Source organism: Kogia breviceps, chromosome 3 (assembly GCF_026419965.1).
Source record: "Kogia breviceps isolate mKogBre1 chromosome 3, mKogBre1 haplotype 1, whole genome shotgun sequence".
NCBI classification, from domain to species: domain Eukaryota; kingdom Metazoa; phylum Chordata; class Mammalia; order Artiodactyla; family Physeteridae; genus Kogia; species Kogia breviceps.
In genome coordinates this window covers 4,269,507-4,288,483 of record NC_081312.1, presented here as the reverse complement: position 1 = coordinate 4,288,483, position 18,977 = coordinate 4,269,507, and the positions used below count along the sequence as shown (strand labels likewise).

At 34.5% G+C, this 18,977-nt stretch overlaps 5 non-coding genes across 5 annotated transcripts; all 5 read left to right on the top strand.

The window, feature by feature from the left end:
• The first annotated feature begins 9,612 nt into the window (after window positions 1–9,612).
• On the top strand, window positions 9,613–9,687 carry LOC131754142 (small nucleolar RNA SNORD113/SNORD114 family). Its single transcript, XR_009335179.1, has one exon. It is a non-coding gene; the product is annotated as a small nucleolar RNA SNORD113/SNORD114 family (small nucleolar RNA).
• A 1,994-nt stretch (window positions 9,688–11,681) lies between these two features.
• Window positions 11,682–11,759, top strand: LOC131754163 (small nucleolar RNA SNORD113/SNORD114 family). The gene has a single exon (XR_009335196.1). It is a non-coding gene; the product is annotated as a small nucleolar RNA SNORD113/SNORD114 family (small nucleolar RNA).
• A 1,550-nt stretch (window positions 11,760–13,309) lies between these two features.
• LOC131754162 (small nucleolar RNA SNORD113/SNORD114 family) lies at window positions 13,310–13,384 on the top strand. Its single transcript, XR_009335195.1, has one exon. It is a non-coding gene; the product is annotated as a small nucleolar RNA SNORD113/SNORD114 family (small nucleolar RNA).
• A 2,049-nt stretch (window positions 13,385–15,433) lies between these two features.
• LOC131754137 (small nucleolar RNA SNORD113/SNORD114 family) lies at window positions 15,434–15,508 on the top strand. Its single transcript, XR_009335175.1, has one exon. It is a non-coding gene; the product is annotated as a small nucleolar RNA SNORD113/SNORD114 family (small nucleolar RNA).
• A 2,214-nt stretch (window positions 15,509–17,722) lies between these two features.
• On the top strand, window positions 17,723–17,796 carry LOC131754130 (small nucleolar RNA SNORD113/SNORD114 family). Its single transcript, XR_009335169.1, has one exon. It is a non-coding gene; the product is annotated as a small nucleolar RNA SNORD113/SNORD114 family (small nucleolar RNA).
• Window positions 17,797–18,977: the final 1,181 nt, after the last annotated feature.

Here is an 18,977-nt window from a genome sequence, read left to right as displayed (position 1 = left end):
CTTGCCTCCTTTGTCATAGATTAGTTGACCATAGGTGCATGGGTTTATCTCTGGGCTTTCTATCTTGTTCCATTGATCTATGTTTCTGTTTTTGTGCCAGTACCATATTGTCTTGATTACTGTAGCTTTGTAGTATAGTCTGAAGTCAGGGAGTCTGATTTCTCAGCTCCGTTTTTTTCCCCTCAAGACTGCTTTGTCTATTCAGGGTCTTTTGTGTCTCCATACAAATTTTAAGATTTTTAGTTCTAGTTCCGTAAAAAATGCCATTGGTAATTTGATAGAGATTACATTGAATCTGTAGATTGCTGTGGGTGGTATAGTCATTTTCACAATATTGATTCTTCCAATCCAAGAACATGGTATATCTCTCCATCTGTTGGTATCATCTTTAATTTCTTTAATCAGTGTCTTATAGTTTTCTGCATACAGGTCTTTTGTCTCCCTAGGTAGGTTTATTCCTAGGTATTTTATTCTTTTTGGTGTAATGGTAAATGGGAGTGTTTTCTTAATTTCACTTTCAGATTTTTCATCATTAGTGTATAGGAATGCCAGAGATTTCTGTGCATTAATTTTGTATCCTGCAACTTTACCAAATTCATTGATTAGCTCTAGTAGTTTTCTGGTGGCATTTTTAGGATTCTCTCTATATAGTATCATGTCATCTGCAAACAGTGAGAGTTTTACTTCTTCTTTTCCAATTTGTATTCCTTTTATTTCTTTTTTGTCTCTGATTGCCGTGGCTAGGACTTCCAAAACTATGTTGAATAACAGTGGTGAGAGTGGACATTCTTGTCTTGTTCCTGATCTTAGAGAAAAGGCTTTCAGTTTTTCACCATTGAGAATGATGTTTGTTGTGAGTTTGTCATATATGGCCTTTATTATGTTGAGGTAGGTTCCCTCTATGCCCACTTTCTGGAGAGATTTAATCATAAATGGGTGTTGAATTTTGTCAAAAGCTTTTTCTGCATCTATTGAGATGATCATATGGTTTTTATTCTTCAATTTGTTAATATGGTGTATCACATTGATTTGCATATATTGAAGAATCCTTGCATGCCTGGGATAAATCCCACTTGATCATGGTGTATGATCCTTTTAATGTGTTGTTGGTTTCTGTTTGCTAGCATTTTGTTGAGGATATTTGCGTCTATATTCATCAGTGGTATTGGTCTGTAATTTTCTTTTTTTGTAGTATCTTTGTCTGGTTTTGGTATCAGGGTGATGATGGCCTCATAGAATGAGTTTGAGAGTGTTCCTTCCACTGCAAATTTTTGGAAGAGTTTGAGAAGGATTGGTGTTAGCTCTTCTCTAAATGTTTGATAGAATTCACCTGTGAAGCCATCTGGTCCTGGACTTTTGTTTGTTGGAAGATTTTCCATCACAGTTTCAATTTCATTACTTGTGATTGGTCTGTTCTTATTCTCTATGTCTTCCTGGTTCAGTCTTGGAAGGTTATACCTTTCTAAGAATTTGTCCCTTTCTTCTAGGTTGTCCATTTTATTGGCATAGAGTGAGTTGCTTATAGTAGTCTCTTAGGATGCTTTGCATTTCTGCAGTGTCTGTTGTAACTTCTTTTTCATTTCTAATTTTATTGATTTGAGTCCTCTCCCTCTTTTTCTTGATGAGTCTGGCTAATGGTTTATGAATTTTGTTTATCTTCTCAAAGAACCAGCTTTTAGCTTGATTGATCTTTGCTATTGTTTTCTTTGTTTCTATTTCATTTATTTCTGCTCTGATTTTTATGATTTCTTTCCTTCTGCTAACTTTGGGTTTTGTTTGTTCTTCTTTCTCTAGTTCCTTTAGGTGTAAGGTTAGATTGCTTATTTGAGATTTTTCTTGTTTCTTGAGGTAGGTTTGTATAGCTATAAACTTCCCTCTTAGAACAGCTTTTGCTGCATCCCATAGGTTTTGGATCGTCGTGTTTTCATTGTCATTTGTCTCTAGGTATTTTTTGATTTCCTCTTTGATTTCTTCAGTGATCTCTTGGTTATTTAGTAACGTATTATTTAGCCTCCATGTGTTGGCATTTTAAGGTTTTTTTTTTCCCTGTAATTCCTTTCTAATCTCATAGTGTTGTGGTCAGAAAAGATACCTGATATGATTTCAATGTTCTTAAATTTACTGAGGCTTGATTTGTGACCCACGATGTGATCTATCGTGGAGAATGTTCCATGCGCACTTGAGAAGAAAGTGTTATCTGCTGTTTTTGGAAGGAATGTCCTATAAATATCAATTAAATCTATCTGATCTATTGTGTCATTTAAAGCTTCTGTTTCCTTATTTATTTCCATTTTGGATGATCCGTCCGTTGGTGTAAGTGAGGTTTTAAAGTCCCACACTATTATAGCGTTACTGTCGATTTCCTCTTTTATAGCTGCTAGCAGTTGCCTTATGTATTGAGATACTCCTATGTTGGGTACCTATATATTTATAATTGTTATATCTTCTTCTTGGATTGATCCCTTGATCATTATGTACTGTCAACCTTGTCTCTTGTAACATTCTTTATTTTAAAGTCTATTTTATCTGATATGAGTATTGCTGCTCCAGCTTTCTTTTGATTTCCATTTGCATGGAATATCTTTTTCCATCTCCTCACTTTCAGTCTGTATGTGTCCCTAGGTCAGAAGTGGGTCTCCTGTAGACAGCATATATATGGGTCTTGTTTTTGTATCCACTCAGTGAGGCTGTGTCTTTCGGTTGGAGCATTTACTCCATTCACGTTTAAGGTAATTATGGATATGTATGTTCCTGTGACCATTTTCTTAATTGTTTTGAGTTTGTTTTAATAGGTACTTTCTTTCTCTTGTGTTTCCCATTTAGAGAAGTTCCTTTAGCATTTGTTGTAGAGCTGGTTTGGTGGTGCTGAATTCTCTTAGCTTTTGCTTTTCTGTAAAGCTTTTTTGTCCATCGAATCTAAATGAGGTTCTTGCCGGGTAGAGTAATCTTGGTTGTAGGTTCTTCCCTTTCATCACTTTAAGTATATCATGCCACTCCCTTGTGGCTTGTAGAGTTTCTGCTGAGAAGTCAGCTGTTAACCTTATGGGAGTTCCCTTGTATGTTATTTGTCATTTTTCCCTTGCTGCTTTCAATAGTTTTTCTTTGTCTTTAATTTTTGCCAATTTGATTACTATGTGTCTCAGCGTGTTTCTCCTTGGGTTTATCCTGTATGGGACTCGCTGCACTTCCTGGACTTGGGTGGCTATTTCCTTTCCCATGTTAGGGAAGTTTTTGACTATAATCTCTTCAAATATTTTCTCTGGTCCTTTCTCTGTCTCTTCTCCTTCTGGGACCCCTATAATGCAAATGTTGTTGCATTTAATGTTGTCCCAGAGGTCTCTTAGGTTGTCTTCATTTCTTTTCATTCTTTTTTCATTATTCTGTTCCGCAGCTGTGAATTCCACCATTCTGTCTTCCAGGTCACTTATCTGTTCTTCTGCCTCAGTTATTCTGATATTGATTCCTTCTAGTGTACTTTTCATTTCAGTTATTGTATTGTTTATCACTGTTTGTTCTTTAATTCTTCTAGGTCTTTCTTAAACATTTCTTGCATCTTCTCAATCTTTACCTCCATTGTTTTTCCGAGGTCCTGGATCATCTTCACTATCATTATTCTGAATTCTTTTTCTGGAAGGTTACCTGTCTCCACTTCATTTAGTTGTTTTTCTGGGGTTTTATCTTGTTCCTTCATCTGGTACATAGTTCTCTGCCTTTTTATCTTGTCTATCTTTCTGTGAATGTGGTTTTTGTTCCACAGTTTGCAGGATTGTAGTATTTCTTGCTTCTGCTGTCTGCCCTCTGGTGAATGATGCAATCTAAGAGGAGGCTTCTTTGACTCATTTTTAAATCAAGTTGTTTATTTTCTTTTCTTTCCCCTTAATTTAATTTATTTATTTCTGGCTGTGTTGGTCTTTGTTGCTGCATGTGGGCTTTCTCTAGTTGCAGCATTGCAGTGCATGGGCTTCTCATTGTGGTGGCTTCTCTTGTTGCAGAGCATGGGCTGTAGGCATGTGGGCTTCAGTAGTTGTGGCACACAGGCTCAGTAGTTGTGGCCTGTGGGCTCTAGAGCACAGGCTTTGTAGTTGTGGCACATGGGCTTAGTTGCTCCGTGGCATGTGGGATCTTCCTGGGCCAGGGCTCGAACCCATGTCTCCTGCATTGGCAGGCAGATTCTTAACCACTGAGCCACCAGGGAAGTCCTAAGTTGTTTGTTTTCTTATTGTTCATTTTAAGGATTCTTTGTGTGTTTTGGATAATAGTCATTTATCAGACATGTCTTGCAAATATTTTTTCCCCCAATCTGTGGCTTGTATTTTGTTCTTTTGAAACTTTCTTTGCAGAGCAGAAAGTTTTCATTTTAATGAAGTCCCACTTATCAATTATTTCACATATGTCTTTGGTGTTGTTTTTAAAAAGTCATCACTTGACCCACCTCCTAGCGAAGTGGAGATAAAATCAAAAATAAACAAATGGGACCTAATAAAACTTAAAAGCTTTTGCACAGCAAAGGAAACCATAAACAGTACCAAAAGACAGCCCTAAAAAAGGGAGAAAATATTTGCAAATGAAGCAACTGACAAAGGATTAATATCCAAAATTTACAAGCAGCTCATGCAGCTCAATATTAAAAAAAACAAACAACCCAATCCAAAAATGGGCAGAAGACCTAAATAGACATTTCTCCAAAGAAGATATACAGATTGCCAACAGACACATGAAAGAATGCTCAACATCATTAATCATTAGAGAAATGCAAATCAAAACTACAATGAGATATCATCTCACACCAGTCAGATTGGCCATCATCAAAAAATCTAGAAACAATGAATGCTGGAGAGGGTGTGGAGAAAAGGGAACCCTCTTGCACTGTTGGTGGGAATGTAAATTGATACAGCCACTATGGAGAACAGTATGGAGGTTCCTTAAAAAACTACAAATAGAGCTACCATATGACCCAGCAATCCCACTACTGGGCATATACCCTAAGAAAACCATAATTCAAAAAGAGTCATATGTCAAAATGTTCATTGCAGCTCTATTTATAATAGCCAGGACATGGAAACAACCTAAGTGTCCATTAGCAGATGAATGGATAAAGAAGATGCAGCACATATATACAATGGAATATTACTCAGCCATCAAAAGAAATGAAATTGAGTCATTTGTAGTGAGGTGGATGGACTTAGAGTCTGTCATATAGAGTGAAGTAAGTCAGAAAGAGAAAAACAAATACTGTATGCTAACACATATATATGGAATCTAAGAAAAAAAAAGGTCATGAAGAACCTAGGGATAAGACGGGAATAAAGACACAGACCTACTAGAGTATGGACTTGAGGTTATAGGGAGGGGGAAGGGTAAGCTGTGACAAAGTGAGAGAATGGCATGGACATATGTACACTACCAAACGTAAAATAGATAGGTGGTGGGAAGCAGCCACATAGCACAGGGAGATCAGCTCGGTGCTTTGTGACCACATAGAGGGGTGATATAAGGAGGGTGTGAGGGAGGGAGACGCAAGAGGGAAGAGATATGGGGACATATGTATATATATAACTGATTCACTTTGTTATAAAGCAGAAACTAACACACCACTGTAAAGCAATTATACTCCAATTAAGATGTTAAATAAATAAATAAATAAATAAATAAAAAAGGCTTTAAGAGAACTGTTATAATTTTTCCCTAAATATTTGGTAAAATTCACCAGAGAACCCACCTGGGTGTGGTACCTTCTGTTTTGGAAGGTTTTTAATCATAGATCTATTTATTTAATGGATATAGGCCTATTCATATTGTCTATTTCTTCTTGTTTGGATTTTAGCAAATTGTGTCTTTTGAGGAACTAGTCTATTTCATCTAGGTTATGAAATTCGTGGGCATAGAGTTGTTCACAGTATTCTGTGACTATTCTTCTGATGTCCCAGGAATCTGTAGTGCTTTCTCCTCAGACTTCTGAAAATAGTAATTTGTGTCCTCTCATTTTTTTTCTTAGCCTGTCTAGTAGCTTACTGCTTTTATTGATCTTTTAAAATAAATAGCTTTTGGTTTCATTGATTTTTCTCTGTTGATTCTGTTTTCAATTTCATTGATTCTGCTTTAATTTTTATTATGTCTTTTTTTCTGCTTACTCTGGATTTAGTTTGTTCTTCTTTTCCAAGTTTTCTAAGGCAGAGACTTAGATTACTGATTTTACATATTTATTTTTTCCTTTAAATAAAAATTGTATATATTTAAGATGAACAACATGATGTTTTGATGTACATATAGAGAGAAATAATTACCATAGACAAGCCAATTAACATATTCATATCACACACTTAACTTTTTGTTTTTTGCTTTTTTGTCTTTTTGTTAAGAGCATCTGAAACTACTCTTTTAGCAAATTTCCAGTATGCAATATATTTATTAACTATGGTCACCATGCTGTACATTAGATTTCTGGAACTTACCTACCTTACGTAACAGCAGCTTTGTATCTTTGACCAACATCTTTCTATTTCCTCCATCTCCCTGCTCCTGGTAACCGCTAGTCTAGTCTCTGCTTCTATGAATTCACCTTTTTTAGATTCTATGTGTGAGATCATTCAGCATTTTTCTTTCTGTATCTGGCTTATTTCATTTAGCATAATGTCCTCCATGTTCATCCATGCTGTTGCAAAAGACAGGATATCCTCCTTTAAGGCTGAAAAATATTACACTGTATAATATATACCACAATTTCTTTATCCATTCTTCTGTCAGCAAACACTTAGGTCTTCTTTTGTAATGTGTGCATTCAATGCTATAAATTGCCCTCCTAGCACTGTTTTTGCTGCATCCATTTTTTTGCTTTTTGTTTTTTTGGTGTTTTTGAAATAGGAAACGTTAACATAAATGAATGAGAAGGTCATTGAATGAGAAGTAGTTATGGACATATGTTGATGACAGGTCATATAAGAAACATTAGGATTGAACAGACTGTGTTCTCTAAATTTTATTAACAGCCCAAACATGATCTAGTCAGTTATGTCTGTGATTAACAGGTGGATAGACAGATGTTTATATCATTCAGGGTTTATTTCTAGTGTCTTTGCATTCATAGATATTGATGTATTGCTATAATTGAATGAATAAATAAAATCCTATCTTAATTCTTTAAAATAAGAGAAAGCACAGATCATTGGAAGACCATGTTTTATGAGACAATGATAATTATTAGTTTGAGTTTTTGCTACTAATGTTTATAGAAAGAAAAAAATTCCTAGCCTACTCCCATTTTTGATAGGGGACATATAATTCATTGCATATAATAATATTTCTGTTCTGGATTACTGGCTGGTTTACCATTTTGACTTTCATCATATAATGAGCATATGATTTAATCATTCCATGAGTAGTTAAGTAAATAAATAAATGAACATATAAAATTGAATCAAGCAGAGTCATCATTGAGAATGTGAAAGAAGAATTTTTAAAAATGAGATTATGGGTGCTTTCCTTTTCTGTTTTTTTTAAACTGAAGTATAGTTGATATATAATATATAAACTACAGGGGTACAATATAGTGATTTACAATTTTTAAAGGTTATATACTCCATTTATAGTTATTATAAACTCTTGACTGTATTCCCTGTGTTATACAACACATCCTTGTAGCTTATTTTATACCTAATAGTTTATAACTCGTAATTCCTTACCCCTATATTTCCCCTCCCCCTTTTCTCTCCCCACTGATAACCACTAGTTTGTTCTCTGTATCTGCTAGTCTGCTTCTTTTTTCTTATATTCACTAGTTTGTTGTATTTGTTAGATTCATACTTTCTTTCTCTGTCTGACTTCACTTAATATCAATATGATAATCTCTAGGTCTATCCATGTTGCTGCAAATGGCATTATTTTATTCTTTTTTATGGCTGAGTAGTATTCCATTACACACACACACACACACACACACACACACACACACACACACACACCCCACATCTTTTTTATCCATTCATCTATTCATGGACACTTAGGTTGCTTCCGTATCTTGGCAATTGTAAATAATGCTGCTATGAACATTGGGGTGCATGTATCTTTTCAAATTAGTGGGTTTTTTTCTGAATATATACCCAGGAGTGGAATTGCTGGATTATATGATAGTTCTATTTTTAGGTTTTTGAGAAACCTCCATACTGTTTTCCACATTTTACATTCCTACCAACAGTATATGAGGGTTTCCTTTTCTTCACATCCTTGCCAACATTTGTTATTTGTGTTACGTTTCATGATGGCTATTCTGACAGGTGTGAGGTGGTATCTCACTGTGGTTTTGATTTGCATTTCCCTGATGATTACCGATGTGGAGCATCTTCTCATGTGCCTGTTGGCCGCCTGCTTTTCCTCTTTGGAAGAATAGTTATTCAGTTCTTCTGCTCATTTTTAATTTTTTTTTTATGTTGAGTTGTATGAGCTGTTTGTATGTGTTGGATATTAACCCCTTATTGGATTTAAATGTACCCAAATAAAGATTTAAATGTACCTAATTCTGCAAAAGTAGCATCCATTGAAATTATCTTTTATTCTGTTAAAACTGTTAAACTATAAAGATATTTTTGATAAATATCTTTCTTATTCTTATGTGTGAATTCGACAGTGGCTATAGCTAAAAGTATCTAAAAGTAAAAGTCGAATACTGGATTAATTAAAAATGACCAAAGTTTATAACTACCTAGCTCCAAGTAACTAAAATACGCTTAAATTGTAGTTTAATTCTCCTTCTTCCTCCACAGAATGACCACAGGACAGCACACTTATTCATTTTCTAAGAAGCAAAATCTTGGCAGTTAGCTCTGTGAGTTAAGAACCTAGAGAAAAATAAGTAAGTAAGACTTGAAGTACCTATCCTTGGGTAGGATGATTTGTTCACAAATATTTAGTGGTATTTCAAAAGAATCAATGTGTATAAAGGAAATAAAAATCCCAAATCTGGACCAATGATGGGAATATGTTATGAATCAAAATTTATGTATAGGGCTTCTCTGGTGGCGCAGTGGTTGAGAGTCCGCCTGCCGATGCAGGGGACACGGGTTCGTGCCCCGGTCCGGGAAGATCCCACATGCCGCGGAGTGGCTAGGCCCATGAGCCATGGCCGCTGAGCCTGCGCATCCGGAGCCTGTGCTCCGCAACGGGAGAGGCCATAACAGTGAGAGGCCCGTGTACCAAAAAAAAAAAAAAAAAATTATGTTTAGTCTAATTCAGTAGTCATTTCATTCATTTTTAGAACTACTTAATATGACATTTTATGTTCCTCCACAAATGACTTAAACATTTCCATATCAGTATAGCACTGGCTGATAACTGTGTGGCAACCCATAAGCCCATGGAAAACTCTGTGTTTGAGAAGTAATTAATGATGGTGGTTTCATCACTTTTCATTGAACCATCGTTAAAACATGGGCAGACTAAATAAAAGAAACACCCAGAAGGACCAATGATGAATGTGGATTTGGTATGAAGCATGGATGGTGATTGATCACACATGTTCTCTGAGGTCCATTATAAAAGGAGATTTTGTTTCTGGAATTTTATGATTGTATTGTTATTCATGGATCAATTAATAAGTAAATACAGAAAGAACAACGTGTCTGGATCGATGATGAGTTCCATGGGGTATCTGAAACAGGAGTTTTGATTAAACCCATATGCAATTCTGAGGTCCACTGCAAAGAGACACATGGTTAAATTATTCCCTCTGTCGGAAATGAGCACATGGTACCTTGTGTTTGTACTTTTGTGGTTCTTGGGGATGGATTGTATTTTTATTATAAAGTTGACCCATAAATAAGAGAAATGTATCAATAAATTTAAAAATATAATAGGTCATGTACCTATTATTAAGGAATGTAATGAAACATGGATTGTTATTAAAATCTAGCTGAGACTCTGACTCTTTACTATACATTAATAGTAGAGACTGTTACTGCTCTGGCAAGTGGTATATGTATGGTCATTTGTATATAACAGTTTTTGTTCTGTGTTGGTGGTGGGTTGCCGACTGGTTGTGGTATTAAGGAAATGCAAATGCATTTACTTGTATAAATACTTGTTTAAATAACCACGTAATTGAGAGCCAGAGACCACAGATGAGAATGTTTTGTAAGACAACACTTCTAATTAATCCAATCCTTTTTTTCATTGATTTTTGTTAAAACAGTAAAAAAAGAAGCAAGTCTGTTATTTTCAATGGCAATGACCATACGTAGACATAAATTTTGTTCATTGTTCTTGTCTAGTGGATAAAATCACAGATACTGATATGTTTGTATAAGAGAAAGAAGGTATAATTTTATATCTCAATCTATTTTTAAGAAGTCAGCAAACCACAGACCAATTCAGAACACATGTTTTGATATCAGGATACTGATTCATCTTGTTTTCTGGGTCAGATATTCTAGGAAAAATTCTAAGCTCTTCTATGTTTTGAAAGGTACACCTGAACCTTTCCAAGTTCCAGTAATTTGATTCTGGGTTACTGTCTAACCATTTTGAGTTTTCTTTAGAAAACTAAAGACATGATAATATTATTCCCTGAAAAATAAAATAAATCAGTAGGTGAATGAATCCATAAGTCCATATAGTGGAGGATTGGTGAGATTGTACCATGAAACATTAAATATGTCCAATTCTGCAGAAGTAAGTCCAATAAGATGATCTTGGCTCTTCCTATGTAAGTGGCAGGTAAAGTCACATATCTGTAATTGTGGTTTTAATTTTGTGTTGAACAATGAATTCGGTGGTATTCATATTATTTAATAGTAAAATTTAAGTAAGTAAATAAAAGAGTGCCATTCTTAGGGAAATGATGAGAATGTGTTATAGCAATTTGAAAAAAGCTAACTCTATAGTTTTTAATAATAGGCTCTTTTTTTCTTTATGAACACCACACATCTGATTTAATCATTCTCTAAAGGTGAAGACCCCTACTTCTGAGACTAAGGAGCTTAAAGACTGAAATAAGGAAACATCAATGTTGGTGTTCTAAGCTCCGATGGGGGTTATTAATGGGATCCAACTGAATTATTTCAATAAAATAAATAGTTACATAGTACATGAAATTAAGGCATGCCAGTTACCTGCCCATGATTGGAATGTGTCATAAACTAACATTTATGATTAATTTGACTCGGCCCGACTAACAACTGTTACTAAAGTGATGGAGGGCATTTCACATATTTTCAGAGCAGTTTAACTTCCTACTTAATATTCTTGCCACATTTGCTGAATCCATTTCTTCATTGATTAAGATCTCAGTTGTTAACTCTTTGAGGCTGGAGTACTTTGGAGGATGGCAGATGTCATTTGTGTCAGTTGTGGGCTAAGATGATAGGTCTGTGGTTGTTGATTACATTAGCTTTCATGTAAGGACACATCAAGTGAAAGAGTAGCAGGTGGGCACTAATCTTAAGTAAGGGATTGGTATGAAGCAAGCATGCTGATTAACCCCTACATGTAAAGCAGAGCCTCACAGTGAAAAGTGACTGAGTCTATTCACTCTACGTGAACAGGGACAATGAACAGATCTTGGTTGTATTTAAGGCTTTTGTTCTTAGTTTTGCATCACCGAAGGTAATTGATTGTATAATTATTCATGAATTCATGAACGAGTGAATCAGTTCAAGAAAGCATAAGTGGATGAAGAAATAGAAAGACATGCCTGGGTCGATGGTGGGTATTGGTGGAGGTATCTGGGTCAATAACTTTGATTAAGCGCTCCGTGTAACTTTAAGGTCCACTATGGAAAGAGAACTAGTAAATATTCTCTGTAGACATTAACTAGTAGTAAAAGTTAGGAAAAGGCAATAAACTTGTTCCTGGCCTTTTGTGGTTCATGGATATGGATTGTATTATTGCAAGTGAATCAGTGCACGAATAAAGAAAGAAATGTACACCTGAAAAACGAAGAGATCTGCTCATGGAACAATCAGTAGAGTGCAATAAAATCAGTATTAATATTAATACAATTCTAAAGTAAAATGAACAGGCTTAGTCTGTAATCCTCTTTCACATGGAACATATGAGTATCTGTGGTCAGGAGGCAATGTTTTGAGTTTTGGTAGTTTGCTATTTTTTAATTAGGAAAAGTGTTTGCATCAGTCAATAATCTATTAAATAACCATGTACTTAACAGATGTTTATATTCGTGGATATTTGTAATCGTTACAGATCTTAATCTTGGGCTAGGTGGTGGAGTTAATAATGTTTATTATATTATTCATAAATAAAAATTCAATACTGGATTAGTAAAAAAACTACATTTTTTTTTTTTTTTTTTTTTTTTTTTTTTTTTTTTTTTTTTTTTTTTTGCTGTACGCGGGCCTCTCACTGTTGTGGCCTCTCCCGTTGCGGAGCACAGGCTCCGGACGCGCAGGCTCAGCGGCCATGGCTCACGGGCCCAGCCGCTCCGCGGCATGTGGGATCCTCCCGGACCGGGGCACGAACCCGCGTCCCCCGCATCGGCAGGCGGACTCCCAACCACGGCGCCACCAGGGAAGCCCAAAAAACTACATTTTTGAGCCAAAGTTTATTGTTCTCTAGTTCTGCCTGACTAACAATCATTAAAAAATTGAAATCTAGTCTAAATCTGCTTTTTTCCTCCCCAGAGTGAACACAGGACAGCTGATTTAATCACCGAATAAAGAATTGTTATCGTAAGCAAGGAGCATAAAGTCTAATATAAGTAAGTCCCTTGGTTCACATTCTTTGTTTGAATAGTTTATTCATGAGTGTTAGCTGAAGAATTCCAAAGTAATAATTAGGTACTACATACATGAAATATATAAAACACTTCAAGTATGGACCAATGATGGGAATGTGTTACAAACCCCAAATTATGTTTAATCTAAATCAGCACAACTGAGGTCATTTTAAAAGCAGATAGAAGTTATTTAATTTATTCTCCGAGCTGTTTAATATTATTTTCTATTTTCTACCATGGTTGATTTCACCATTTGCATATGGGTACAGGGGCTGATAACGCTTTGTGGGTAGCCCAGAGGTGATTCACATGGTGGTTTCATTATTTTTAATGGAACCGTCTTTGACATACAGATGAATTAAATAAGAGGGCCACACAGGAAGCAATGCTGAATGTGGGTTTGATACAAAGCTGGGATGTTGACCCATCCACATGTGCAGTGTGAGTTCCATTATAGAAGAAATGTCATTTATTAGCTCTATAGGGTGGGAGCCTAAAATTCAAGGATCTTGTTTTTGGAGTTTTGTGATTGTATTATTATTTGTGCATCAGAAAATTAATTAATAAATGAAAAACAATTTTCTAGCAAGGACCAGTGATGAATCTCATGGGGTTTCTGAAACAAGAATTTTGATTAAGCCCATCTGCGACTCTGAGGCCCCTAACGGAAGAGACATCTCATTATTTTGTTTGTGGGAAGTGAGTGTACAACACCTTATTCTCAGGCTTTTTGGTTTGGGGTATGAATAGCATTATTAGAATAAATTTAGCCTATGAATAAAGGCTCATTCCTCAGTGAATGAGGAATAAGAGAGATATATGTGTACTACTTTTTAAGGCATGTAATGAAACATTGATAATTATGAAAACAGTTTTGAGATTTTTAGTCCCAGTAAATTAATAGTCAAGGCTCTTATCATTTTTGTAAGGAACATATGGTCATTTGCACACAAAACTCAATGTTTTTGTTTTGTGCGGAGGCGAGTTGCCAATCGATCATTTTGTTAAGGAAAGAGAAATACATTTACATAAATAGTTGATTGAATAAACTGTGTAATTGGGAGGGAAAGCATGGAATGGTGATGAGACTCTTTTATTCAACCACACTTGTGATTAAGTCAATCTTTTTATGCAATTTTATGTTGCATACAAACAAACTTAAATTAAAGGAACCAGTTTGCTATTCTTTTGGGTAATGACATTAGGACAAATGTAAATATTATTCAAGGTGCTTATCCAGTGTGGGTGGGTCACAGATATTGAAGTTTAATTATAAGTGAACAAATGTATACATTTGTATCTCAATCAATTTTTCAAAAAAGTCAGCCAATATTGCCTCAATGGAAAGCATGCAACTGGATGTAAAGATTGTGATTCATCATATTTTACACAACTGATGTCCACAGGAAGGTAAAGAGTCATAGGCCTTTCCAACGGTGTACATAGACATTTGTAAATAATAGCGTTTCAGTTCTGTTTTGATGATTGTTTAAGCTTTTTGGAATTCTTTTAGAAAAATAAAGGGATGGTCTTATTATTCCATGAGTAATTAAATAAAGGAATTAGTGAGTGAATTAATAAATATATTAAGTAAGGTAAAGCTTGGACCATTGGTGAGGTTGTGCCATGAGTTGAAGCTCCCATGTATCCAATGCCACACAAATAAAGTTCAATTAAAAAGATGATCCTGGCTCTTCGTGGGTAGTAAGTAGAGAGACATATTCTTAATAATTATAATTATTTTTCTTCTGTTTACTGCTAGATTCGGTGGTGTTCATTATTATTTAAAATTTTAAAAAATTGTACAAGTTAATAAATATAAAGTAGAGGTCTCTCTTTCCAAATGTTGAGAATAGAATGCAAACCAAGGATTATTGTTACCTGATTATTGATATTTAAAAGTGGGTAATTGTAGATTGATTCTTTTTAAAATTTGCTTTTTACTGCTCAGAATGAACACCTCTACCATATTTGATTATTAGCCCATGGCAAAGATCTTGACTTTTACCTCTTTGAATGAAGAGAGAAGAGATCTATGTAAGTAATAACATTCATGTTCTACTTGGGGGGCTTGGTCATGGGTATCCACTGAGATGTTTTGAAGGAATAAATGGCTACATACACAAACAATTCAAGGTGGTCATGCATTGACCAATGATTAAAGTGTGTTAGGAATTCAGAATTATGATTACTCCATTTCAGCATTTCAGCATGACTGAATTTATTAGGACAACAAGATGACAGGCATTTCACTCATTTTCAGAAAATTTTAATATTCCATTTAATTTTTTTTACCACAGTGGATATAAACTTCTCCATTGGTATTGTTATAGACTATGAACCCACTGAGGAGGAGAATATACAAAAATGGAAAATTTTGCATTTTTCTTAGTGTGGTATAAAATGGAAGTTCATTGTTCATCTTTAAAATATGGACGTTAAGTGAAAGAGGTCCAAGCATGGACGAATGGCTAATATGGAACTGATATGATGCAAGGAAATGGATTCACTCATATTTTCAATGCTGGGCTGCACTGCACAAAGAGAGCTACTTCTCTAGCTCTGTAGGAAGTGAATGTTCACAGACATATTCATATCTTCAAGGGCCTTGGTTTTATTTTCCTAATTAATGGACATTGACTGTATTATTATTAATGAATCAATGAATAAGTCAAGAACAATATATCAGACAAAGGCACAGAATACCAAGTCTGGATCGATGATGAGTATGCGTGGGGCATCTGAATAACATTTTGATTAAACCCAGTCTGTAACTCTGAGGTCCGTTGCATCTTTGGGAAATGTGCTTACAGAGGAAGTCAGAAATATTCAAGGATTGTGTTCTTGACCTTTTGTTGTTTATGAATATGGATTATATTATTGTAAGTAAATAAATATGTGAATAAATAAAGTATAAATAAAGAGGAGGGCTACACCTTGTCCAATTATAAAAGGAGCTTATGAACCAAAAATTATTGTTAATACATTTCTGAAAATTTGAGTTCAATAAAATAGACCAAGGCTACTCCTCCTTTGGGAGCATAGATTATGTGAACATCAGTGTTGTTCTTCGTTGGTGGTGAGTTTCTGGTTGTATGTCTTACTTTAAGAATATTTATGTAACTGTAAAATAATAATCTTTAATATATTCAATAGTAATAATGTAACAAATCATGATAAACATTAATATAACATATTTAATAAGTAGTAGTTTAATATAATCAATAATGAAAAATAAAATACAAATGATTAGCTAGTTATTGAAACGTATGAAAGGTCTAAGCATGAGAATATACTAATTATGAATCCTCTTGTGTTCTTTGATTTTTATTTTTAAAAAAGTAAATGCACATTGTTGATGATTTTTGTGAGTAATCATCAAATGGATAGATTTAGTGTCTCTTAGCATTTTTGTCAAGTGTTCTTAGGCTTCACCAATATTGGTGCTATTATTATAAGTGAATAAAGCATAATTTCATATCTCAATCTATTATTTAAAAGAGTACAAACTGTGGACCAGTTAGGAGCATATGTAATATGTGAAGGAGCATGATTAATCCTGTTTTATTGTCTGGAAATCCACTTAAATAAAAAAGATCTGAGCCCCTCCATCTTTAAGGAAGGATCATATAGACCCCACTCTCTAAACACATCTTGCTGTTGACATTTAAATTCAAACAGCCAAAAATAAAAATTTAGTTCCTTAGTAACACTAGGCACATTTCAAGCTATAAGTGGCCAGTGGCTACCATTTTGGTCATTGCTGATAGAGAAAGTTGCATGTAATAGTAATTAGTTTTGAATAGCAGATAGCTCTATCAGTTTATATTTCCTTTCAAAAAAAAAGTCTAGATAATTAAATTATGCTTAGAATTATTAAATAAATGAGTGAATAAATTAATCAATAAGTACATGAGTTAAAGTATATGGCACCAAGGGGTCAGATTGTTTTTTGAAATAAGAATTTAAATTCATCACATTTTGCAGAAGTTTTCCCCATTAAAAAAATTATGTGGCCTTTTTGCGATTAGGTAGGGGTATAGACAAATATTAATAATAGTTATAGTTCTTATATTGGGTGATAGATTAAAACCCCTTCATAAAAACATTTAAAAAGGCTTCATTATTTTATTTCACACTAAAAATTAAGTCAATAGATGAAAAGGATACCACTGTTGGATGGATTGATGAAAATGTGACACAAACCAATGTTTCTGGTTAATCTAGTAATGCAGAACTAACTTCTATTTTAAAAATCTAAGTTTACACTTTTCATTCTTTTAAAAATCTGCCTTTTCCTTCTGAATGAACACTCCACGTTGGATTCAGTCGTTGTCCAATGATGCAGATCTTAGCTGTTACTTCTGTAGGTAAGGAGCAATGTAAGTAACAATCAAAGTTCCTGTTTTTTGTTTGTATGGTTTGTTCATGTGTGGTCACTGAGGTAGTTCAAGAGAACAAAAGGCTGTATACATAAAAACCAAATCCAAGAACACCAAATATGGACCAATAGTGAAGAATGTGTTATGGGCCAAGGAGCAGAATTAACACATTTCAGCACCTCTAAGATTCATTTTAAAAAGAAATGAAAGGCATTTAATTAATTTTCAGAACCATTTGCTATTTCATATTATTTCTGCACTGCAGTTGGTTTAAGCATTTCCATATTGTTAGAGATCCAGCCTATTGATTGTTTAGAGGAAGCTCTTAGAAGGTGGAACTTATTGTGTGTGTTCTAGATGTAGGGTACCATTGTGGTTTTTGGATGTTCACTGCAGCGTGTTTAAAATTGGGTGAATTAAATGAACATGGCCCAATCTTGGGTCATTTTTTGTGATGGTACTGAGATGAAGCAAGGCTACACTTAGATCTAGTCTGAAAGCTCTGTCAGAAATCAGTCTAGAGACAATTATCATAGTTATGTCAAGGATCCTGTTCTTGGGAGTCTGTGACTCATGGGAAAATGAAGGTATAAATAACAAAGAAAAAGAGTGCCAAGCCTGGACCAATGATGAGATTGGAGGGTGTCTGAATCAAAACTTTTGATTAAAGCCATCTGTAACTCTGAGGTCCATCATTTAAAAGTGGCCTTCTCTTTTTTTTCCTTTATGGAAATGAGCGTATAGCAGAAGTTCAGAATATTCAGGTGTCTTGATCACAGGCGTCCACACCTTCTGGATATAGATTGATTTTCATAAGTAAATCAATGCATGAATAAATGAAGAAATGTAAAGATGGGTAAATACAAAGGAAGCTGGGCCTGGACCAGTTATGAGAGTATGTAATGAAACATGGATTATTGTTATATGTTTCTGTAGCACTAAATTCCAGTGAAATATATACATAAAGGCTGTTTGCCCTCTTTTGGAAGGAATATGTATACAGATGTATGTAAGATTCAGAATTATTATTTGATGTAGGTGGTTGTTTGCTGGTTGGTTGTTTTTACTTAGAGAAGGGAAAAATTACATAAATAAATGCTTATTAAATAATTATTTAATTTAAAAAAGAATGAGCAAAGCTCATCTTCAGAATGTGCCTTATGGAAAGAGTTATTTTTAATCCAACTCTGTTCACTGAGTTTTATTAAAAACAATAAAAGCGTCTAGTTTTTAAATCTCTGTGTAGTGAAATAGGCATATGGAGACAATAAATATTATTCAAGTTTCCTATCTAATGTTAGTTAATTCCTAGATATTGATGTATTCTTACATGTAAATAGATGAAGTCCTAATCACAGTCAATTGTCTAAAAGAAGGCAAACATGGCTCAGTAAGAAGCAAGAATAATGACTAATCTTTATGTATACTACTAATCCTCTCTTCCTAGTTTAGGTATGAACATATAGACATGTACATGAAGATCATTTCTTTTCTGAGTTGTTCATGGGTTTATCACTTTGTATGTGCATGTGTTTGTATATTTGAATATATGATCAAGTATTCCATGAATAATTCCATAAATGAATAAGTAAAACAATGAACAATTGAATTAATATATCAGTAGGGTCAAGCATAGACCTTGGAGAGACTATGCCATGAATCACAGATTTTAAATTCAACCATTTCTACACAAATTGAGACCATTAAAAAAAGATTATCTAGGCTCTTACCTATGTGGGTAGGGGTCTATAGACAGATATGAGCAATAGTCATAGTTCTTATTTTTGAGTGATGAATTTAACAGTGTTCATTATATTATTTAAAAGTAATAGTTAAATCAAGTAATAAAAAGGACTGCTGTTCTCAGGTCAGTG